Here is a 25633-nt window from a genome sequence, read left to right on the forward strand (position 1 = left end):
CAAAATATCCTTTGATTAGTAATGAATGATGTTATTTTTATAATCTATCAAATACTTTCACTCATGCTTGATTGGTTTAAACATGTCACGTGACTGAATATTCCTGGGGAATATCCAAGTGATATTCCCCAATTTTCAAAACTACGCATGTTGCAAAAAATATTTGAAGGATAATAAACACGATAGCCTCCATCAAAAATATGCTTGGATATTTGTCCTTGGACATTGTCAGTTCCTCAAGGCTCACAGTTTTTCTCAAGCTATGCTCTCAGAAAACTGTTTGCTTCTCGGAACAGATAATGTCTGGGGATAAATATCCTAGCATATTTTCGTGCCAAACAAAGGCTATTGTTTATATATTGATTTCCTTTCAAACCTTTGCTATGTTAAGACAATGAGATACATAGTTGTGTGAGGAATACAAAAGTGGGTGGGGTCACCGACTGATTTTCAGAGATTTAACCAAACGGTTCGAGCATGTTATTTTAAATGAAGATAGTGTGTGTATTCTGGATAGCCTGCATCACCAGTTTGGAATTACTGGCTTCCTCGAGCATATCAGAGCCACAAGCAGTATCACATGAGTATCGGCTGCTTGGTCTCTTCCTGTCATTCTTCTCGAGACCTGGGTCATGACTTGTGCGAAGTAGTCATTCAGCCTCGGTCAGTGAAAAGAACACAGACTGCACACTGCAGACTACAGATTACAGAGTGCAGACTGCACACTGCAAACTGGGGGTAAAGTGCAGACTGAGGGTAAAATGCAGACTGTAGACTACAGACTTTTTTAATGAGTAATGTTTCCATTATCGAGTGCTGACCATATATAAACAGGATTATTCAAGGTAGCTGCAGTGAAAGTTTTCACTCTGGTTAGCCTGAACATCACTCTGGTTAGACTGAATATAACTCTGGTTAGCCTGAACATCACTCTGGTTAGACTGAATATAAACTCTGGTTAGCCTGAACATCACTCTGGTTAGACTGAATATCACTCTGGTTAGACTGAACATCACTCGGGTTAACCTATATAACTCTTCGGTTAGCCTGTTTACAGTTAGTTCTTGATGATGGAAATGGGAACACGATTCAGTTAAACAGTCTGCAGTCTGCAGTCAGCAATGTACCCCTGTTCTATAGTCTGCATTTTACCCCTGGTCTACAGTCTGCATTTTACCTCCGGTCTGTAGTCCGCAGACTGCGTTTCTAATACCCTGACCACATTCGTCCGCCATTTTGATCAACACTTAACAAGGAAGACAGTTGAAATAGCGCCCGTGAAAAAAAAAAACAAAAAAGGCGATAGCCATATAATAAGCAGAATAGTATACTGATTTCGGCTTTTTTGATCGTTATATTTTTAATAACTCGTATTGGGGTGCGTGACCGGTCAAGAAAATCAGTGAGACTAACCAAGTAGAAATGAAACGGCATTTTCCTATCAAACTGGGCCAACCGACAGGACAGGCTCTTAAGATTTTCTATTATCTTGCCTAAACCCATATATGTGAAATCTACTGCAGAGAAGTATGGCAACGAACGGGTTTGTCAAAATGGAACGGCAAATTTCGCTCCGACTGAACTGACCGATCAAAGAGGACCACCTCCCGAGGTGGTCCCGAATGATCCGGTCGGACGAAACGAGAACAGACCTTTATTGGAATTCCGACCGAAAATGCCGACATTTTTGGCATAATTAGCCTGCGTAGCAAGCGTTTCCGTGGGGTTTGGAAGCAAAGAAAGACGGAGGAAGGGGATTTTCGGTGTTTTGTCTGCGTAGAAAATGGGGCGAGAACCAAAAAGCAGAAAGAGGGGGGTGGGAGAGGGGAAGGAAGGAAACGCTTGCAGACAAACCCCTGGATTTTGAAAATCTCCGTTCGCCAGCGAACGGAGCTCGTGATTGGCTGGGCTAGTCCAATATTATTGACATGTGTCGATCAAAGGTATTTTAATACCTTTGAGTGCCAGACAAAAGGGGAAGACGCGTTCGAAGCTTAGTTACAAAACGCTTTAACTTTTCTCGCTGAACGAGGATTTAGTCGTCAGCTTCGACAGTACGGTAGAAATCCTGTAGTGCAATGGCGACGCTTTGGTTTTCCAAAGCCTGCACATTATTACAGAAGCAAGCGCGACGATTTGCAGCTGTTCCTTTAATTTTAACATCACTTTCTTGAATGCCACATGCGCCAAGGTGATAAACCACGATAATAAACCACGGGACAGAAACTGATTCGCACTGCTGCGTGGGAAAACCTAGTGATTTCGTCTGGCTTGTTACGTGGTAACATGTTGTCGTAGGTACTCTGGCATTTCATTAGAAACATTTTTGTTGACAGCATTTAGAACCTCTGGGTACAATTCTCAATGATTTGTTATAGTGTTAGCTGCGGCATGCCAGTTTTTGTCACATATTTGCCTTACCAAAAATTTAGTCGTCTCGTCGCAGGGAATTCTTACGAGGACATTTTATTTACAACTTTGACTTGGGGGCCGCCTGGGTGAAGATTATCTTTATTCAGATACTGGTCAAGATTATCGTTATTTCCCCTCTCAGATGTTTGAAGCCTTTCCTGCCCAAATTCCAAAGTTTGCCGGGAAGACTTTCCATTGTTCGTTTTTGCTGTAGGCGATAACACTCGAACCGATTTGCAAATCTGGCGTTTCCAGCAAACGCTTCTTTACTGGAGTTGCATTTGTGGGAATTGACTTGCTAATTTTACCTTGTATCGATTCCTGGACGAATGAATACCGTGATCCAAGATTTCGAATCATGCGAACACAAGGATTACTAATGCGACTGGAATACTTCTCACATTTTAACTTTCTGGCAGATTTGTGCTTTAACTTCACCCTTGCAGTCCTTCCTTTTAGACGGATTGAGTAGAAATATAGCTTGATTATAAATTACCAAATTTAATTCATCGAGATTTCTCCGTTCCTACCGTGCGCTCGTTGTTTCAGACATATTTTGACAAGTGAAGTTTATTTTGGTTCAAAGTTCACTTCCGCTACGGAAGGCCGAAGATTTTATTGGTTAATTTATGACAGCCGATGACAGCATGAAATCTCAGTGTGCGCACTCAGGCATGAAAGGCCAAGTGGGCGGTTTTCAAAATCCAGGGGTTTGTCTGCAAGCGTTTCCTTCCTTCCTTCCCCTCCCCCTCCCCCCCTCTTTTACTCGCTCCATTTTTCGTGCTGTAATTCTTTGCTCCCGATCCCCACAGAAACGCTTGCTACGCAGGCTATGGCATAATGAAAGTGCCCTTGAATTCTATTAACACATGCTCGTTCTTGCGTTCTTATTTGGTCTCGCATTTCACACTAGTTAACGTTTGAGTCGACCAGCAACCAAAAACCCATTTCCCGATAACCAGGCTTAATTTCCAGCCCTTTTAGACCTATGAATAACTAACCGAAATTATATATGATAAATGATGATAGGAAAAGTCAAACAACATGTCTTTTGAGAGCACAGACATTAAACGCCCGTGGCATCAACACAAGACCTCCGACAGGCTCCAGAGTTGGGAGATCGCAGCCTGGTGGATTCTCGAACTTGAAGCTGTGAAGCAAGCGTGTCAACACCAGGAAGAGCTCAATCCTTGCCAAAGACTCCCCCAAGCAAACTCGACGTCCAGCCGAGAACGGAAGGAAACGATCAGCTTTTGGAGGCACAAAATTACCTTCCTCGTCCAGGAATCGTTGAGGTCTGAAAGCGTCCGGGTCATCCCAAATCTCTGGGTCGTGGTGGAGGGACCATAGATTGGTTAAGACTGTGGTGTCCTTAGGAATACTATATCCCTGCAGAGTGGTGTCCACTGTCGTTTTATGAGGAACTGACAGAGGACCAATGGACGAGAGGCGTAGCGTCTCGGTTAGGGTGGCTTCCAAATATGGCAGATTCTTCTTGTCCTCCAGTTCCGGTAACCGGTCTGGACCAATGACTTGATCCAACTCTTGATGCAGCCTCTGCTGGACGTCTGGGTTGTGGATCAGGTACATCAGAGCCCAACACAAGGTGCTGGCAGTGGTTTCCATACCAGCTATGAACAGCTCACTCATGGTCATGATGAGATGCTGATCCGTCAGGAATCCTTTGATAGACGAGTCTTCTTCCTCAGCTTGTTTCTTTGTCTTCAACAGTGTATCCGTCAGATCTTGAGGATTATCAACTCTCCAAGCGTCCATATGTTGTTGGTAAATTCTACTGATAATCTCATTCCGTTCAGTGCATTTCTCCTTTAGGTTTTGAATAGACTTGAATGGAATAAACCCCAGCCAGGGAAGCACGTCCACAACACTCCCAGCAGCAAGCGTCTTTATTATAGTGTCATTAATCTCCATAAACTTCGTAAACTCGGGGTCATCCAGTTCGTATCTCGAGCCAAATACCAAAGCACAAATCACATTCATCGCGGCCAGTCGAATCTCTTTAGTGATGTCGTGCGGTTGTCCATTTCTGGCGCGGACTCGCTTCAAGAGCAGGTCAAATTCATCATTAATACCAAACTCTTTTACCTTGCCGGTGATGTACGTTTTGATCGCAGAGGCAGCGACCTTGCGATGAAGCCTCCATTCCGAAGAATAATCCACAAAACCGATTGCCTTTCCTTCTGCGAAGACTTCCGAGCTGTAAAGACTCGGACGTCCAGCAAATTCGGCCGACTTTGTAACGAGGACTTCCTTGATAGCACTTGGACCACTTGCAACTACCACGAGCTTACTGCCGAGATACAGACGAAACACTTTGCCATATTGTTTTTCTAATTTCATGAGGTCAACATGGCGTAAATCGGCAGCCAATTTGTGCGCATTTCCAATGATCGGGAAAGAAAAAGGCCCTGGAGGTAGATTTCTGGTTCCACGGAAGTGATTGATGATCGATGTTACTAGAATTATTGCCAAAATGGGCCATGCCAATTCTTCAAACATGATGATGCTTAGATTCTACGTGGTCAGAGTGTTCCGCACAATCACTGAACCTTCAAGTGGATCAATGATCACCTGTCCAAAGAATGTGCAGATTTGTACATTTGATATGCCGGATCAAGTTGGATAAGGCTATTGTCATGCGAACTTAGACTAACCATACATTTCAACGTTTATTCCGCTTGAACACGAGACGCCGTCAGACAAACTCACAATTTCAGTCACACTGATGGGCCTTTGTGAAAACAACTAAACTGCCGTACGAATAGCTTGAAATGTCAGTCACCTCTCCCTCTCAGCCTAGCCTGCGAACAGTCTCCTAGCCTGCAGTACAGGCGGATTAGCGGGCTCTAGCGCGATACACGAGCGCGCGGGAAGCGCGAGGCGAGATTTTTCTCATCTCACGCCTCGCGCGAGGGCTTGTGTGGAGCCGTCACATCTGTTTAGAATATAAATGAAATATTTAACAAACTGAGGTCAGTTTTTCATGCGTCTGTCCTGTTATTGATCATGAATTTCGTCATAACATTGTCAAAGTAGCTGTAGATCCACGAGGCGATAGCGACACATGCTCGAGACTAAAATATCTGCGCAGAGAACCCAGCGGGGAAACACGAAGCCTAGCAGTAACAGTTTTCAAATAAATCTGCATGAAAACTCGAGTTGAAATGAATTTAGTTTCGTAGTGAACAACAGAGACATAACGAAAGAAATCTTAAAACACCAGATTGTTGTGTTTTTCTCTTAGGCCCCGGCCGCGCTGACCACACTACACCGGAAAAATTTGAAAACGGAGCTTTATTTCTACGGTTAGCCCCACTGTCCACACTAATCCCTCACGAGCATTTCGGAAACGCTCTTCAAACCTGAGGAATTTGAAAACGCCGGCTTTACGCTTTCGCGTGGACGAAAAACATTTTGAAATCCGAAAATGATAACGCCACGATAATAATCGAGTTTTTCTCAAACACAATTCCAAAATGACCGATGGTTGCTGTGTTTTCAAATTTTTCTGGAGTAGTGTGGAGGGGGTAAGGTAAATGGTGAAGTCTCCATACGAGCCAAGTGACCATCAGGCCGGAGCTTATCCGGTTTCCGTGGAGCGGGCCTTAGATAAAGAACAGTGTTATAGGTAACATAAGTCTCAGTTATCTTCTTCCTTGTATGATTCAGAGAAAGACTGAAAATTATTCGAATGTGCGATACTTTTTTTAGCGAATCTTATGTATAGCGTTACAAATTAAATGTATCGTGAGGTTGACGTGACGAAACCCAGAGAGAACATTTCTACACAAACAAAACTACCCACTGTCAGAAACACGAGACAATGCAGTTCGGAAATGCCAAGGCAACCTATGTTCTTGTAGTACAAGCGTCCACAACGCTTCGTGACAACTTGTCATCGTGCCATATAGACAGATTTAGGTTTGTCAGGCAAGGGGAACGGAGAGGAGGGGAGGAGAGGAGGGGAGGAGAGGAGGGGGGAGGGGTAAAGTTCGTGGTGAGCATTTGAAATTCTGCGCAGGAGGCTGACTTGGTAAGCGATCCGGTTCAGTTTGAGTGCTTCTTTCTCAGAAGCAAGTCTTAGCCAGCCAAAAGTTTTTCTTTCGGCCATAAAATGTGAGAATACTCCTGCAATGTAGTTCGGCCATTGTAGTTTTTCCAGTATTAGGCATGTTTGCATGGTAAAATCTAAGTTGCAACTGTCTGTTTTATACAGGCTTTTTAAACTGTTTATTTTTTTAGAAGGAATGACCATTTTAGCGTGGTAGGAAAATAAAAAGTCTATGGACTTATCCGCTTAGTAAAGGGAGTTAAGAATAAAAATTACTGGAACTCTGACAGACTGAATACAACATACAACTGGCAAACGAGAATTCATTGTGTCTTGTTATATGCAGATAACCCTGTCTTGCTACATGCAGGGTAACTTTGCGATCGACTAGCATCCCACCCAGGCGGAGTGGAAATACTCCTAGTCGCTTCATGCTACTGGAATCAGGATAAACTTCGGCCTGATGAGCCCTTGGCTCGTATGCATACTTTACCTTTACCATATGCAGATTTTGTATTCCCAGTTGGAGTTGACATGTACATACAACTGTCCAAATCTACATTTGAATGGTAAACGACTTGCGTGCTTGATACAGCAAATAATATCGACAAGTCAATAATGCGGCGAGGTAGTGTTAATCAATCTTGCTTTAGTAGTTTACGAAAACTTCCTACTCACTGTAGAATCTGATTTTCTTTTTCCTCCACTGATCGCCACCCGATCAAATCAGTTGGGCAGTATTTTGTCCGCACGCTTCGAGCTAATTCCGTCCGTGAAAACCAAAGTCACTGTACAGTCATCAAAACAATTGTATTCAATTGCCCTTTTTGTCACCCCTGTTGATGTTCAATTTAATTTTCTCTCAATTAATTTTAATACGAAAAGAGACCTTACTAAAGAGAAATTGGCTCATAATTGAATTTCGTTTCTCAGTTTATAAACATTTCATCGTTTCACGTTTTTCAATAACCGACCGACTTTTAAATAGTGCGTTTTAATTACATTTGACCGTATAAGACTTATTCAGTTTTACACGATAATTAGCATAAGATTGGGTCTTTTCGATCGGTTTTCCGGTCTAAAGATATCGATTATGTATGATGTGGAGAAATTGTGATTCGTCCTTGCGCTATTGAAATAAGACACAATTCCCACAAGGCTTTAGTTGCACGCATAGACAACATCAAAAAATTGAGACGAGAGATCACACACTTCCAAGTCAACAAAAGGAAACTCAGTTATTCAAAGGCTGGGATTTCATTTCCGAAGCTGTTCCATTTGAAGGTCGCTGTAAAAGTATCAAGCTCAATCATGTTTGAAGAATTGGCATGGCTCATTTTGGCGGTTATTCTTGTAACACTGGTCATGAATCACTTCGCTGCAAACAGAAATCTACCTCCAGGGCCGTTTCCTTTACCGATTATTGGAAACGCGCACAAATTGGTCGGCGATTCACGCCATCTTGATCTCGTGGAATTAGAAAAACAATATGGCAAAGTGTTTCGGTTATATCTCGGCAGCCAGCTCGTGGTATTCGTCAGTGGTGGAAATGCTCTTAAGGAGGTCCTCGTTACAAAATCTGCCGAGTTTGCTGGACGTCCGAGTCTCTACACTACGCACATTTTCTCAAAAGGAAGGGCAATCATTTTAGCGGATTATTCTCCGGAGTGGAGACTTCGCCGTAAGGTTGCTTCCTCTGCGCTCAAAGCATACAGCAACGGCAAGCTTAAGCGAGGAACTGTCATTAATGATGAATTTGACCTGCTCTTGAAGCGAGTCCGCTCCAGAAATGGACAACCATACGATATTACTAAAGAGATTCGTCTGGCCGTGATGAATGTGATTTGTGCTTTGGTATTTGGCTCGAGATACGAACTGGATGACCCAGAGTTCACGAAGTTCTTGCAAATTACTCTCACAGCCGCGAGTGTGGTTGCGGGAGGAAGCGTAGTGGACCTGTTCCCCTGGCTGAGTTTTATTCCCTTCAAGTCTATCAAGACCCTAAAAGAGACATGCCAAGAACGAGACGAGCTGGTTGGTAGAATTTATCGAGAACACGTGAAGGCGAATAGAATTGATAATCCTCAAGATCTGACAGACGCGCTGTTGAAGGCAAAGAAAGAAGCCGAGGATGAGGATTCATCTGTCAGGGAGTTCCTGACAGACGAGAATCTCATCATGACCATGGCTGAGGTCTTTATGGCCGGATTGGAAACCACTGCCAGCACCCTGTGTTGGGCATTATTGTACCTGATTCACAACCCAGAAGTCCAGCAGATGTTGCATCAAGAGTTAGATCAAGTCACTGGTCCAGAACGGTTGCCAGAATTGGAGGATAAGAAGAATCTGCCATATTTGGAAGCCACCATAACTGAGACCCTTCGCCTCTCGTCTCTTGTCCCTCTGTCGGTTCCTCATAAAACGACCGTGGACACCACTCTGCAGGGATATGCTATTCCTAAGGGCACCACAATCCTAATGAATCTATGGTCCCTCCACCACGACCCAGAGATTTGGGATGACCCGGACGCCTTCAGACCTGAAAGATTCCTGGACGAGGAAGGTAATTTTGTGCCTCCAAAAGCTGACCGTTTCCTCCCGTTCTCGGCTGGACGTCGAGTTTGCTTGGGGGAGTCTTTGGCACGGCTTGAGCTCTTCCTGGTGTTGGCACGCTTGCTGCACAGCTTCAAGTTCGAGAATCCACCAGGCTGCGATCTTCCAACTTTGAAACCCATCAATGGAATTGTTTCGATGCCTCAGTCGTTCAGCGTCTGTGCCCTCAACAGACATGCCGTTTAACATTCCGTATCAACATTATCTTATTTGTTTTTTCCTATCGTATAGAGTCAGACTACACCGAGCCCGAGGGGGATGCTCCCTTATATGGGCTATATAGGTATCTGTGGCTGCAAAGGGTATGGTTTTTCAGCAATTTTGGTCATAATTGGGGTATCGATGTTAGCTATTTTGGTCAGATGTAGGGTATGAGTTTTGCACTCTAGTCTTGAATTGGATATCTTTTCTAGTAGTCTCCTTCGTAGCCGTTATTAGGGTCGTCACGCAACGCTTCTGCGTCACGCAACGCGTTACGTTATGAACCTAATAACGGCTGCGAAGGAGACTACTTTTTTTTAGAAGAAGCTACTTTTTTATCATTATCGATAAGACCATCAACAAAAGCCCTTCACGATGCCTTTAACATCGATCTGAACTAGGGAACTAAGTATACGGCAGGTCTGCAACAGGGTATTGATTTAGGATCAGGTCATAAATAGGGTGCAGAAGTTTTGGTCAGGTGATAAATAGAGTAGGGAAAATCGCAGATTTTGGTCATAAATAGGGTAAAGGTTTTGGGAGGAGGGCCGCACACCCCCGCCCAATTTTTCTTGGAGTACCCCCGGGACACTAAGTTAATTTAGTTCATGAGCATTTCGAGTTAATTTTGGTCACGTACAGTTGAATCCCGCTACAGAACTCTTAAGTTCTAACTCAATTCAAACTATTTCTATTGATATTATGTTTTTGGTTATTTTCTTCTCTTAGCTAAATCCTGTTGTATGCGAGTGGTAATTCGTACTGTAGTTCCCTTGGGTAAATCTGTAAATAAAATGATGCAAGAGACCGCAAACGAAAATGCTGCCGGTCACAGTGATATGTGTATCCCCGTGATATGTGTATCCCCGCACACATATCACTAGTGATATGTGTATCCCCTGTGGGGATACACAAAACACTGATACGCGCCTGGGCATTTAACGAACAAAATGGCGACTCGGTTGCGAGGTTCCGACGAGCGCTGTAAAGAGTAGAAGAAACCAGAAATGAATTCGCGCCCAACGGAGCAGATTAGGATTTCTTGAGTTTGGTTGAGTTCCAACCGACTCGATTGTATATCTGACTAAAACTTCGAACAGCGGATACGCATATCACTAATTATTTCATGGCGCAGTGATCTCAGTGTGTATCCCCTAAACACAGCCGTTAGATTGGCTATCTACCTGATCGAAGAAAATGGCCAATTATTGCCGAAACGTGCTGGCTGCTTACTCGCTACGACGTTTATACCCAGGTTGAGGTTTGCGGAGTTTGCAACTCGAATGTCTAAATATCTAAACTGAAATCGCGTCCAGGGGATACACATATCACTAATTATTTCATGGCGCAGTGATATGTGTATCCCCAGAAACACAGCTGTTATAATATAACGCATCAACCTTGTCAAAACTGCAGGCAATATTAGCACCCGACGTTTTTACACGGCTTGGGTTCACTGAAGTTTGAAACTCGATAATTCCACTAAAAACGCGTGCACGCGTGCACGGGATAATAAGGGATACACATATCACTGATTATTTCATGAACTAGTGATATGTGTATCCCCATGGACACAGCTGTTATATTGGCTTTCCACCCAAGAAGAAAAATGCCCATAACATTTGCATTGTCAAAACTGGCTTGCTAGAAATATTCACACCCGGCATTTATTCATAGCTTGGGATTTCTGGAGTTTCACTGACCTCGGTTGTACACCGTCGCCGACCGCATGCAGGGGATACACATATCACTGATTATTACATGGCGCAGTGATATGTGTATCCCCTGAAGATAGCCGTAATCTAGGCTAACTGCCGAAGAATAAACGTCGAATATTATGAAACGTGCTAGCAATATTCGCAGTATAGCTATGTATACAGCTTGAGACTTAACATTTCTTACAAAAAGTCGAACTGAAAAGCGGGTGCAGGGGATACACGAGTGCCACTAATCATTTTATGGCGATCGGGTCGAAGCCGTGATATGTGTTTCACTCCACGAATAATTCAGATGCAAACAAGGCGATGAACAGTGGAGAATATACGTTACTCGAGGGGTGAGAATGCACCGCGCAATTAATATCTTCCTAGAAATCCGGTGCCGTGAAACTCAAATTGAAATATATCTAGATCCATTTGGTGTTCAACTTTAAATTCATTATATCCTGCTCGCAGAAAACCAGTTAGGATCAAGAACACAATTCCAGCAGCAGATACGTAAACTTTTTCAACTACAAAAATTGAGATTTGTGTTTTAAGCCTGTTTGGGTTAGTCGTTCGTCCAGTAAGCGACCGGACGACGAGAACGCTTTCAAGGAGGATATTGCTTTTTAAAGTAGAGGGGAGGGGGGTGGGGGATACACATATCACTGGTCGCCATTTTGGAGGGGATACACATATCACTAGTGATATGTGTGCGGGGATACACATGTCACGGGGATACACATATCACTGTGACACCTGTCCGGTTTAGATAGGATCTGTAAAAGATCTCATCAGCCAAAAATAGAAACATAACAATGAAGCAAGGCTGATTACTACGTAGAAAGCTTAACGGGAAAACGACACTGAAAGCCAAGAATTGCAACCGTGGACAGCTGTTTCGACCTGGTTGGGTCTCGTCAGCACGGTGTAGCAGCAAAAAGTAAAGTAAAGCAACCGACTGGTTGACCGATCGTCTACTAAATACACATGGTAATGACTTCAGATGAAACTCAAAAATGGTTGCGGATTGGCCAATGTGACATGCAAAACGCATGACAACGAACAATAGGCAAAAACCCAGAATATCATGTCGTTGTCGTGATGAAGCTGCGGACAGACAAAAACCCGGGATATCCAATCAATGGAAATCGACGATCGGAAAACCAATCGATCAATCCATAAAATTAGTTCATTGGTATCGATTGGTATCGGTCAATCGATGACCAATCGATAACCACACAAAAACCGTTCATCGATTGCTATCGATTGGCACAGCAACCTCAAACAGACGTCACGCACGCTACCTGTCCGATTAGGAAGCCCTGGGGACGAAATTCCGATCCAGTCTTCTCAAAGCAAAGAATACACCCTGTTGCACGTGGACTCGAATTATCCACTTGCCCGTCATTGCCTTTCCGTGTCATTATGTCTACGCAAAAAGTCCGGGAAGAGGCTTTACTGAATATAAGGTACATCGTCAAAGGCTATCATCCTTACCGTTTTGAGGTGAACGTCGATGAAGTGTTTATTGCTAACAAGAAGAGGAGAGAAAGTGGAAACACGTTTAGAGTTGTTAGCCATCGTGGACAGCTCAGCATGTTTTATATCTTTTAGACACAATTGGCGCCTTCATAGAGTTTTTAGTTTGTATATATGTGATCTTTGTTTTAAGCACGGTTAGATTCGTTATTATCAGGTTAGGTATTGCTGCTTTATTCATTATTTTGCAACAACTCATGCTGCTGTTGTCGGCAATTTCATTGTTTGCAAAAGTACAACTTCTGTTACCAGAATTTTTCTGTGAAGGCACGATGCAACCACTTTCCGTTTTTTCAAGTCTGTAGTATTGGCCCATGTCCGCACGAAAATCGATACCAATCGATAACCACACGAATCTTCGCCATTGATTATCAACTGATATCAATCAATTAATTGATGTCGAATGGTATTGATTGCTGTAGATTATCGATTTCATAGATTGGATACCCCGGGGCAAAAACTGGCCTGCAAAAGATACGTGACCAGACCATGTTAGAAATGAGCAGCATATTGGTTCTAAAAATTTTACAGCCAACAAATTCACTTATTTTGTAACAAATTGGCAACCATTTTCCCAGCAAATACTATACGTTTAGCCGATTTAACCAGTTGATATGAGCAATAACAGAGCAACATTTAAATTCGACTATAGCTCTAAATTGGCCTTGTGTTACTCCTTCCTGTTTGTCTATTCTTTGATTGGTTACCCGGGGTGTCCAATCGATTGATATTGATAATCGATGGCAATCGACGAAGAGGAATATTCTGTGACCTTCACACCGATTGTCATCGATTTCCAATGAAAATTGATGGCCTTATTAGTATTGATTGGTATCGACTGACTAGTTTCATCGCGTTTCTGACAATCTAAAGCAGACGGAAAAAGGTGCTAACATCGCATCTTTTGACTATAGATCATTAACAAATTTTATTTGAATTCTTGGAACGATGATTCAATGTGGAATAACGATTCAATGTTTTAAAGAACGAAGCATGAGACAAATGTGATCTATTCTTATTAAGTATGAGATTCAAATGAGTTTAGAAGTGCTTTGTAGTGCAATCCCGTACCTTGGAGGGAAGCAGTGGGTAAATGGCCCCGAAAGTCACCTCACCGATAGTTGACTCAGATACATTTTCAGCGGGTCCATTGAAACATGAAATAGTAATCAAAGATAAGAATCGTCACGTTCTTTTGCAAAGAAAACAGGGATGCACAAAGAGCCCGAGCTCACGTCGATCCGCCACTAAATTAACCTCAACTAACCTACAAAGTGGACGCTCGTTGGGTTCGTTGCGCAATCTTCGTCTCCCACGTTCCTAGGGGGAAGGAAGATTGCTTGAAGAGCCCAACGGGCTTCGGCGTAGGAGGCTTAGATTCTAACTAGCTTACGTCAACGATCTTTGTCCAAAACTCTACAAAATTTCAAGAGCCACGTAAAGAAAACAAGGGAACGTACCTGTAAACACCGCTATGTAATCAGTGATACTCTACAAAGTTCTCAATTTTTTTTTTAAAGCGTGGAAATCAGTTAAGAGACTTTGAGAGAAACTATTTCCAGCTTGTCACTAAATGGTTTTATTTTGCCTGTGTTGTGTGCGTCCTCGCTACCGTGTGCTTGTACTTATGCTTGTGCTATGGCGTCCTTAATACTGTTGTGCCTATGTCGTAGTGAAAACTAGGCCTTAATTGCTCGAGCTTTCATACGATTAGTCTTTATGTGACTGAGAAAATTAACAACGCGCGCAATTTAATTCACAGTGCAGTGCAAATTAAAAATTAACGATAAATTTGCTTGCTCCCAGCCAATCAAAATGAAATTATTCTTTTAGTCATACAAAAAAACAAACTAATTCTAATTTAATGTTAATTTAAATTTTAATCAATGTTTATTCAGGGGGTATCCAATTTAGCACAGCTTGTTTAGATGGAGCCCTGATATAACATAAATTTGACAAAATACAAATAGCCTTAAAGTAATAGATATAATCAGGAGCCATAATCGGGGACGGAGACCGTAAGTCTTGGGATCCGCGCGCACCTATGATATGGGACAATTTTTCTATTTTTAGAACAAATTGCGCCATCCTGACGTCATATATCCGCGCGGATCTACGCACATGTCGAGGGCTCTTGCGTGGATGTTGTCACGTTGCGTGATCAAATGGTGGGAGTTGAAAGACCTTTGGGGATTATCTTGCGTATTTTTCACAGCGTAGGTAGGGAATAAGGCAGGGAATACGAACCAGGGCGCTTATATGTAGTTTTACGCTCTGAGCTAACGGAAAAGGTGGGCTTTTCAGGGTCGAAAACAAGACTTCAATCTCCCGCTGGGAATGGATAATAAGATCTGCTCGCGCTAGTTGAAAGCTTATGCGTATGTTTTTTCGTTTGTTCTGACTTAAGAATATAGCAAGAAACTCTCTACTCTGGTATCGAGTTAATTTGTGAGTTTCTGAGACAATGGTGAATCATAACCAAAACCTGTTTCGATGGTTTCTTATTGTTTCTGCTTGTTTGGTGTGTTTGCAAAAGTTTTTGAAAGGAAAGTCTGACGCGTACAATTAGCTCATTTGCATAGTGCAGCTCGTGCACTTTCAAGTCCGAGTCGGTGTTTTCAATTGCCAACAAATCTTGACAAAGATTTCTTTCGTTATCTTTTGTGCTGAGATGTTGCAACAAATTTCACGAACGCAAAAAAGGCTACTAACATCATGTGTGTTTCTTCAACATAAGCATAGTGAAGTTTTACACTGCGAAAATGAAAATAGACAAGGAGTTTTGATAACTCGATCAACAAAATCGAAATCGTTATTCGAAGTTGATTAAAGAAAGCGTCATCGTACATCTCATACTTTGCTGATTATTTCTGCCTTATTCGCATATTTTCAGCTTCGCTTTTAATATGCTCTCAAACACTTATCAATCTTAAACATATTTAAAAACTACAGAGTTATTGTTTGAGTTCGATGTACGCTTTCACACGAAAGTGCGGCGGAAGTACAATTTGTCATGTTTACTGACTGTACAAAACACACATCGGCGGGCGCTCTCGTTCATCGACAACAGAGAATTTACTGGATTTTACACGAATAAAACTGAGCAGTATCTACGGACGTAAAGTTATTGGGCCTTGATGAAACATCAAGCGTTGCTTACAATTCAGGCGAAACTCAAACTAGCAAATTTTATTTTACTTTTCGGTCGCGATAGACTGGCAAATTCCTCGCAAGCGAGTGGCAAGAGGAGCTAGGAAACTATGAAGTCCTGAAGCTCTGCTATATCTAAATATATCCAGCTAGTTTTTTGCTGTGTAATGGAAAAGATGTCAATCTTCAACATATGTGAAATTTAAAGTGGAGTAATGTACAGCTCATGTAAAAGAAGCATCCGTCGGAACACAACTTGGTCAGCGATATATATCTAAGCTTAAAGCGGAACATACCTAAATTCGACACTGTCTTACTTTACTCAAACTGGAGCAGCTTACGACGAAAATACTTAATTGACCAAATTCCAACAGACGTAAACGCGTTGAGTTCTGGGCCAAAAACATGAAGAATTTCGGGAATTTCGGACGCCATTTCCCCTGCGCGACATCCGCAAAAATCCTCGCAGCATGTACGCGCGTGTGCCGCAGGCGATGGCGCAATTTGTTCTAAAAATAGAATTATTGTCCCATATCATGGGGACAACCCCAACACTAGAAATGGCGCGCGCTTACTTTCTCCGTCCCCGATTATGGCTCCTGATATAATATTGAATTAAAAGTAACGTATATAGGTAACTTTTTTTAAGATGGCGTTTACGCATAATCTTAAATTCGTGCAAGACTCTCAATCTGCCTGGCCTGATGTTTCGAGTCAGCCCATTACATGATATGCGCGAGCTCCATTTATTCTCAAACTCCCCAGGGCCCGGGTGTGTGGGTGTGCAGCCCGCTTCCCAAAACCCTTACCCTATTTATGAACGAAATCCTCCTTTTTCCCTACCTTATTTATGACCTGAAAAAGAAGCTTCTGCTAAGAAACATACCATGCAAGTTCAAGACTAGCTATAGAGTCCAAAAACTATACCCTATTTATGACCAAAATGGCCAAAATCGATACCCTATTTATGACCAAAACGCAGCCTAAAACCCTACCCTTTGGGGCTAAACATACCTATATAGCCCACATAAGGGAATACCCCCCCGCCCGGCCCCAGGGCCGGGTTGCTTAAAGCCAGGTTAAGCTAACCCAGGATAAGCGAGAATATTGATTTGAGTTTTGCAACTTTGCAGTGAGGTTTTCTGTTTATTTTGTTTGGCCTACTGTTTTGAGTTTGAATAAACTAAAACTGCACAAAACAAAAGCAGTGAAAAACATTTGCATACAAGAAAAATTTATACTTCGGTTAACCTTTAATCCTCGGTTAGCGCTTCCGAGCAAGCCGGCCCTGGTTCTGAGCAACACAGCTAATCATCTAAAAATAAAAACCAGAAGCAGAAAACGGGGGAAACAAATATTATTTCGTGCTGAAGCAAACCACGATGCAAAACCTACATCCACGTACGGGCCAAACCATCCCCCTAATGTTTCATGAAGGCTATATTTGCTTGGTTTATATATTTCTGAACCAGGTTTGGCAGATGAGCTTTCTTTGTTCTCCAGTTTATTTTAATTTGGAAGTTGTGACAAAATGTCAGATTATGACGTCATAATTGATGACGTCACCAAAACGTGCTATAATTTTTTGCAAAATCTGATAAAAAGATTATGTCATTGGAAAGGCCTTGACTTGAGGAGTAAAATGCCGGAAACCGTTTTTTGCTATGATGATTATTTTTCGAGATATGGTAAGTTAAATATTTTTTTGTTGTCCCCCCCGGAATTTGCTTAACCATACTAGCCTTCTTAAGCCAGTCTCTGGTTTATTTTTTTCAGTTTTATTCTAGGAAGGCTAATAATCTAGAAAAATAGAAAGCTTGATGTTGTCAAAAATCGAATGGTTTTAGAAATTTGATTTTCGACTTTGTTAGGATGGTATTAACAGTAAAAAAACGGATGACGTCACAGGTTATGACGTAACAAAACTAATTTTAACGCAATAACACTACAGGGATAATTTTTTATTCCCATTTTCTTCTTTATTTTTGCTTTAGTCATCTGGCACATCACATGTGCAACATAGCTTCATTTGCTGGAACAAAATTATGGCTCCAATTTGGGGATTTTTCACAAGGGGGGACCCCATATTTTGCAGAGTTATTTTTCATATTTAAAAATGCCATATTTCATTTAGTTTTTATGATATGGACAAAATTTTTTCAGGTTTCAACTCCCCTTGATGTGCTCTTTCGAACACATTGTAAAAAATATGCATATTAAAAACTTCCAAAGTGGCAACAAACATGACGTCATCACTGTGACGTCACAAGTTTGACATATACTGACATTTTTCACGTAAATATAATTGGCAATAGGTCTCCTGCTCATCTGCCAAGTTTGGTGTAGAAAGAGTCAATACTTTTTAAGTAATGCGAAATAATGTGAAATACCCAAGAACTGACGAAACATTTGGGGGGTGGTTTGGCCCCTACGTGATCAGTTTTATCTGTTCACACATATTTCTTATATTTCCGCGGCTAAGCATGACGACAGACATGAGTATAAGAGTTTCAAGTTAATTCACAATGAACGACCAAACAAACGGAAACGGCAACCGCGAGGGGGATTGAGAACTAAACCAATACTTAACCCGAGATCTTGCTTTTGCTGCTGCTAAGATCTACTGGCTGAATCAAAATCAGAATTTGCTGAGCAAATGATTGTAAATTTATTACGGATTCGAGGAAATAATAGGAATAACCCTTAAAGGTAGTGGATTTGTTACCTACAAATACAGGATTTACCTAAGGCAACTACAGTAGGACTTTACCACTCCCACACAACAGGATTTAGCCAAAGGAGGAAAATAACCAAATAATACTTGCAACCCTAATAAGAATAGTTTAAATTCAGTTAGAACGAGATATGAACTAAATTAATCTGGCGTAGTCTGACTCTACATAATAGGGCAAGTCACACGATAGAGAAAGTCACATGATAGGGAATGTTAAATAGCATCTCTCTTCAGGGCACAGAGGCTGAACGGCTCGGGCATCAAAACAATGCCATTGATGGGTTTCAAAGTTGGAAGATCGCAGCCTGGTGGATTCTCGAGCTTGAAGCTGTGAAGCAAGCGTGCCAACACCAGGAAGAGCTCAAGCCGTGCCAAAGACTCCCCCAAGCAAACTCGACGTCCAGCCGAGAACGGAAGGAAACGCTCAGCTTTTGGAGGCACAAAATTACCTCCCTCGTCCAGGAATCTTTCAGGTCTGAAGGCGTCCGGGTTATCCCAAATCTCTGGGTCGTGGTGGAGGGACCATAGATTGGTTAAGACTGTGGTGTCCTTAGGAATACTATATCCCTGCAGAGTGGTATCCACGGTCGTTTTATGAGGAACTGACAGAGAGAGAAGAGATGAGAGGCGAAGAGTCTCAGTTATGGTGGCTTCCAAATATGGCAGATTCTTCTTATCCTCCAATTCCGGTAACCGGTCTGGACCGATGACTTGATCCAACTCTTGATGCAATATCTGCTGGACTTCTGGGTTGTGAATCAGGTACAATAATGCCCAACACAGGGTGCTGGCAGTGGTTTCCAATCCGGCCATAAAGACCTCAGCCATGGTCATGATGAGATTCTCGTCTGTTAGGAACTCCCTGACAGATGAATCCTCATCCTCGGCTTCTTTCTTTGCCTTCAACAGCGCGTCTGTCAGATCTTGAGGATTATCAATTCTATTCGCCTTCACGTGTTCTCGACAAATTCTGCCAACCAGCTCGTCTCGTTCTCGGCATTTCTTTTTTAGCTTCTCAATAGACTTGAAGGGAATAAAACTTAACCACGGGAACACGTCCACAACACTTCCCGCCGCGATCACACTCGCTACTGTGTTGGTGATTTCCATAAACTTCGTAAACTCGGGATCATCCAGCTCGTATCTCGAGCCAAACACCAAAGCACAAATAACATTCATCACGGCCAGTCGAATCTCTTTAGTGATGTCGTGTGGTTGTCCATTTCTGGAGCGGACTCGCTTCAAGAGCAGGTCAAATTCATCATTAATGACAGTTCCTCGCTTAAGCTTGACGTTACTGTATGTCTTGAGCGCAGAGAGAGCAACCTTGCGATGAAGCTTCCACTCCGCAGAATAATCTGCTAGTCCGATTGCCTTTCCCTTTGAGTAAACTTGGGCGGTGTAGAAACTCGGACGTCCGGCAAACTCGGCAGATTTTGTAACGAGGACCTCCTTGAGAGCATTTCCACCACTAACCACTACCACGAGCTTACTGCCAAGATATAGACGAAACACTTTGCCATATTGTTTTTCTAATTTCATGAGGTCAACATGGCGTGAATCGGCAGCCAATTTATGCGCATTTCCAATGATTGGGAAAGGAAACGGCCCTGGAGGTAGATTTCTGTTTGCAGTGAAGTGATTGATGACCAGTGTCACCAGAATAACCGTCAAAATGATCCATGCTAATTCTTCAATCATGGTTGTAGCGAGTTCGCGCTTGAGACCGTTTTGCAGTGAGCTTGGTCTTGGCTATTGTTTGCAGTAATTAAATCTGTTGCATAAGTAATCGATTTTCGTTTTGTTGACATATGCTGTGTTTAGACTTGAACGGTTTACCGAGGTACCAGAGTTTACTTACCTAGGTAAACATTTTCCGTGTGTAAACGCCAACTGTTACTTTGGTAAATGCCGCAAAAGACAAAAGAAATTTAACCAAGGTAAAAGTTGTAATTACCCTGTGATCAGGCATGGTTACAGTTGGTAACCAAGGTCAAGATGACAGATATATCCGCTTGTGGCGGCGTAATATATCACTTCCCGCGGTGAGCAGATTGTGCAATTGCCGACAAAGCAAAGCGTTTCTTTTCCAGTTTTGACTAGGTTACCATGGCAGATAACGTGGAAAGATTGGATCTATCTTCTTACGGCGAACAATCCGTCACGTAAAAGAAAGCATTGTATTTTTCATTCTCAGTATTATTTACAACTTTCTCTAGACAAAGTTCGGTCCTTTGTTGTGTAATTATTGTCGATATATTTTCCCACCAGGGAGGATGCTGCATATACAACGTATCCACGTTTCTACGCATATAACCATGCATACTCTGGGTATGATAAAGCAGCTGAATTTTCGCCGTAATATTATGGAATGAGGTCCTCGCCTATGAAAATGATGGCACCTCAATTTGCTCCTGTTCCGCTGCGGTGGTTCGAATTTCATGACGTTGATAATGTAGCGCGCGCGACTGTTGAAAGATCAACTTGAGTTATTTGAGCCGGTATAAACACAGGACGAATGTACCAAGGTTAAGTAACTTGACCTTAGTAACTGTTTACCTTGGTAAAAGCTCAAATGTAAACACAGCAATAGCAATGTTTTCACAGTCCTGTGGAATTAGTCTGGAATTGTTGCTGATATCTAACTCGAGATTATGGCACGGTAGTTTTAGCCAGGTTGTGAAAGATTTCTTTCCAAACACTTTAGTTACGTGTATTGCAAGGTATAGAAATCGAGTTGTTGATATTTCAAGACTTACTTTTTAATTGAACTCATTTGATATGCTTTTTGATGATCATATTCGGATATAATTAAAACGCAATAATCTCAATTTTAATAGTAACTGATAGCCTACGGTGCAGTTGGACGTGTTATTTTTAAATCCAGACTGTCTCAGTGTCACACACACACAGAGGCTAGTAGTGGACAGCGTGAAGTGATAACCGTGACATTCAAGGAAACTGAAAAGCGAATTCGTGAGGGAAATTTTAGTCGAGCCTCTAATGTGATGTTAAATTTACATAGCAACAATTTGATCCGTCACAAACGAACTATTTGTCTAGAAATTGAAGAATAGCGGTGGATTATTCGCTTACCTGCATAGAGACTACAAAAGCTTATCGCAGCAGGGTTTTTTTTAATGGATTAGCGATTAATTAAGGAATAAGACTGGCCAATTATAGGAAAAAACGTTTCTTTGCTTCCAAAGAAATTAAGATTCGGTAACAACACATCGCCAGATGGTGAACAACCTCGTTCCCAGGGTCTCTCATCTTCCCGTGCCCTCTCATCTCGGGGGGCTGGAATGAGAGAGATGAGAGACCCTGGGAACGAAGTTAGATGGTAAATTGTGGATAGGCCTTTTGCAACAGTTCGTCACGTGACCGATAATTCATAAACTTTCTTGCCACACATACATAAATTTCAGAACTGGGGAAAACATGTTTTAAATAGCTAGAATACCAAATTTCAGACCAATACCATCAGAGCGTTGAGATCTAATGAAGATCTCAATATTACAAAAAAGAAGGTTTTGTATGCAAACGAGGAAGTTGCCCCCCAGAAACCTTTTCCGCTGTTAATCACTACGAAAAGAAGCTGCTGCCATATAGCAATTGGAGATATTAGTTAGAGGCAAAATATTAGAAAGAATTGAAAATTCTAAGCTCTTGGACCGAAAGGCAGCTGCAGAGATTTTACGGCAGTTTGAAAACTTGCAAAATTACAAGGATTGTTATGGAAAACCACTAAAGCGTGACTGGAGGGCGAAGTGTCTTCTTTCCTTTAGCCTGCAGAACAGGCGGATTAGCGCCCTCTGCCCTGCTAATCCGCCTGTTCTGCAAGCTATCTTCCCTTACAAATCCTTCCAATTTCTAACGTCCTTAAAAATTCCCTCTTAAAAGATATAAACCTGCAAACTTGCATGTAAGGTTATTTGTAAATGTTCTTTCCATTTCTGATAATATTATGCATTACGGTGACTAAATCAGTGTGTTCTTGAAAAGAACATCACGTGACCAGTTGTTGCAATAGGCCTGCTTCATGTGTCAAGAAGGACAGAGGTATGCTTCTTTTCAAGTGCATATTTAATATGTTGTAGTTCACTCCAAATCGGTCGACGTAGGCATGATGACAAGTGGGACTAGAAGTTTTTCGTGTTTACTAATAAGGCTTGACTCGATTTTCATATCTTCGAGATCATTTTTACGCTACGTAAGGATTGGGAGGAAGATTCTAGGAACCCCTAAACGTCGTGAGTATTAATAATTCACAATGGCATGCGACGCCACTGAAAATTTCTGAAATCAATTTGACTGGTTATGTTACACAAAACAAAAGCAGAGAAAAACATTTGCATACAAGAAAAATTTATACTTCGGTTAACCTTTAATCCAGGGTTAGCCTTAACCGGCTTCCGAACAACCCGGCCCTGGTTCTGAGCAACACAGCTAATCATCTAAAAATAAAACCCAGAAGCAGAAAACGGGGGAAACAAATATTATTTCGTGCTGAAGCAAACTATGATGCAAAACCTACATCAGTTTTATCTGTTCACACATATTTCTTATATTTCCGCGGCTAAGCATGACGATAGACATGAGTATAAGAGTTTCAAGTTAATTCACAATGAACGACCAAACAAACGGAAACGGCAACCGCCGGGGATTGAGAACTAAACCAATACTTAACTCGAGATCTTGCTTTTGTTGCTGCTAAGATCTACTGGCTGAATCAAAATCAGAATTTGCTGAGCAAATGATTGTAAATTTATTACGGATTCGAGGAAATTATAGGAAGGTAGTGGATTTGTTACCTACAAATACAGGATTTACCTAAGGCAACTACAGTAGGACTTTACCACTCCCACACAACAGGATTTAGCCAAAGGAGGAAAATAACCAAATAATACCTGCAACCCTAATAAGAATAATTTAAATTCAGTTAGAACGAGATATGAACTAAATTAATCTGGCGTAGTCTGACTCTACATAATAGGGCAAGTCACACGATAGAGAAAGTCACATGATAGGGAATGTTACATAACATCTCTCTTCAGGGCACAGAGGCTGAACGGCTCAGGCATTAAAACAATGCCATTGATGGGTTTCAAAGTTGGAAGATCGCGGCCTGGTGGATTCTCGAACTTGAAGCTGTGAAGCAAGCGTGCAAACACCAGGAAGAGCTCAAGCCGTGCCAAAGACTCCCCCAAGCAAACTCGACGTCCAGCCGAGAACGGAAGGAAACGATCAACTTTTGGAGGCACAAAATTACCTTCCTCGTCCAGGAACCGTTGAGGTCTGAAGGCGTCTGGCTCATCCCAAATCTCTGGGTCGTGGTGGAGGGACCATAGATTCATTAGGACTGTGGTGTCCTTAGGAATACTATATCCCTGCAGAGTGGTATCCACTGTCGTTTTATGAGGAATTGCCAGAGGGCCAATGGACGAGAGGCGTAAGGTCTCAGTTACGGTGGCTTCCAAATATGGCAGATTCTTCTTGTCCTCCAGTTCCGGTAACCGGTCTGGACCGATGACTTGATCCAACTCTTGATGCAACATCTGCTGGACTTCTGGGTTGTGAATCAGGTACAATAATGCCCAACACAGGGTGCTGGCAGTGGTTTCCAATCCGGCCATAAAGACCTCAGCCATGGTCATGATGAGATTCTCGTCTGTCAGGAACTCCCTGACAGATGAATCCTCATCCTCGGCTTCTTTCTTTGCCTTCAACAGCGCGTCTGTCAGATCTTGAGGATTATCAATTCTATTCGCCTTCACGTGTTCTCGACAAATTCTGCCAACCAGCTCGTCTCGTTCTCGGCATTTCTTTTTTAGCTTCTCAATAGACTTGAAGGGAATAAACCACAGCCATGGAAACACGTCCACAACACTTCCCGCCGCGACCACACTCGCTACTGTGTTGGTGATTTCCATAAACTTCGTAAACTCGGGATCATCCAGCTCGTATCTCGAGCCAAACACCAAAGCACAAATAACATTCATCACGGCCAGTCGAATCTCTTTAGTGATGTCGTGTGGTTGTCCATTTCTGGAGCGGACTCGCTTCAAGAGCAGGTCAAATTCATCATTAATGACAGTTCCTCGCTTAAGCTTGACGTTACTGTATGTCTTGAGCGCAGAGAGAGCAACCTTGCGATGAAGCTTCCACTCCGCAGAATAATCTGCTAGTCCGATTGCCTTTCCCTTTGAGTAAACTTGGGCGGTGTAGATACTCGGACGTCCGGCAAACTCGGCAGATTTTGTAACGAGGACCTCCTTGAGAGCATTTCCACCACTAACCACTACCACGAGCTTACTGCCAAGATACAGACGAAACACTTTGCCATATTGTTTTTCTAATTTCATGAGGTCAACATGGCGTGAATCGGCAGCCAATTTATGCGCATTTCCAATGATTGGGAAAGGAAACGGCCCTGGAGGTAGATTTCTGTTTGCAGTGAAGTGATTGATGACCAGTGTCACTAGAATAACCGTCAAAATGATCCATGCCAATTCTTCAATCATGGTTGTAGCGAGTTCGCGCTTGAGACCGTTTTGCAGTGAGCTTGGGTCTTGGCTATTGTTTGCAGTAATTAAATCTGTTGCGTAAGTAGTCAATTTTCGTTTTGTTGACATAGCAATGTTTTCACAGTCCTGTGGAATTAGGAATTGTTGCTGATATCTAATTCGAGATTATGGTACGGTAGTTTTAGCCAGGTTGTGAAAGATTTCTTTCCAAACACTTTAGTTAACTGTATTGCAAGGTATAGCAATCCAGTTGTTGATATTTCAAGACTTACTTTTCAATTGAGCTCATTTGATACTCTTTTGGATGATGATATTCGGATGAAATTAAAACGCAATAATCTCAATTTAGTAACTGATAGCCTGCGGTGCAGCCGGACGTGTTATTTTTAAATCCACACTGTCTGTGACACACACACAGGCTAGTAGTGGACAGCGTGAAATGATAACATTCAAGGAAACTGAAAAGCGAATTCGTGAGGGAAATTTTATTCGAGCTTCTAATGTGATGTTAAATTTACATAGGAACAATTTGATCCGTCACAAACGAACTATTAGTCTAGAAATTGAAGAATAGCGGTGGTAATTCGCTTACTTGCATAGAGACTACAAAAGCTTATCGCAGCAGGGTTTTATTCAATCGACTGGCGATTAATTAAGCAATAAGACTGGCCAATTATAGGAA

General features: G+C 42.2%; 4 pseudogenes across 2 annotated transcripts; 1 reads left to right on the forward strand and 3 right to left on the reverse strand.

The window, feature by feature from the left end:
- Positions 1 to 131: 131 nt before the first annotated feature.
- Positions 132 to 5739, reverse strand: LOC145494506 (steroid 17-alpha-hydroxylase/17,20 lyase pseudogene; annotated as a pseudogene). Its single transcript, XR_014050260.1, has 2 exons — positions 1017 to 5739; positions 132 to 952 (listed from the first exon to the last, which is right to left on the reverse strand). The product of XR_014050260.1 is annotated as a steroid 17-alpha-hydroxylase/17,20 lyase pseudogene (transcript).
- A 1810-nt stretch (positions 5740 to 7549) lies between these two features.
- LOC145494992 (steroid 17-alpha-hydroxylase/17,20 lyase pseudogene) lies at positions 7550 to 14525 on the forward strand (annotated as a pseudogene). The gene is made up of 2 exons (XR_014050363.1): positions 7550 to 10132; positions 11771 to 14525. The product of XR_014050363.1 is annotated as a steroid 17-alpha-hydroxylase/17,20 lyase pseudogene (transcript).
- Positions 14526 to 17986: 3461 nt separating this feature from the next.
- LOC145494948 (steroid 17-alpha-hydroxylase/17,20 lyase pseudogene) lies at positions 17987 to 20230 on the reverse strand (annotated as a pseudogene).
- Positions 20231 to 21361: 1131 nt separating this feature from the next.
- LOC145494446 (steroid 17-alpha-hydroxylase/17,20 lyase pseudogene) lies at positions 21362 to 25454 on the reverse strand (annotated as a pseudogene).
- Between the last annotated feature and the right edge of the window lie 179 nt (positions 25455 to 25633).

The sequence above is a fragment of the Orbicella franksi genome, chromosome 8, assembly GCF_964199315.1.
Source record: "Orbicella franksi chromosome 8, jaOrbFran1.1, whole genome shotgun sequence".
Classification (NCBI taxonomy): Eukaryota; Metazoa; Cnidaria; class Anthozoa; order Scleractinia; family Merulinidae; genus Orbicella; species Orbicella franksi.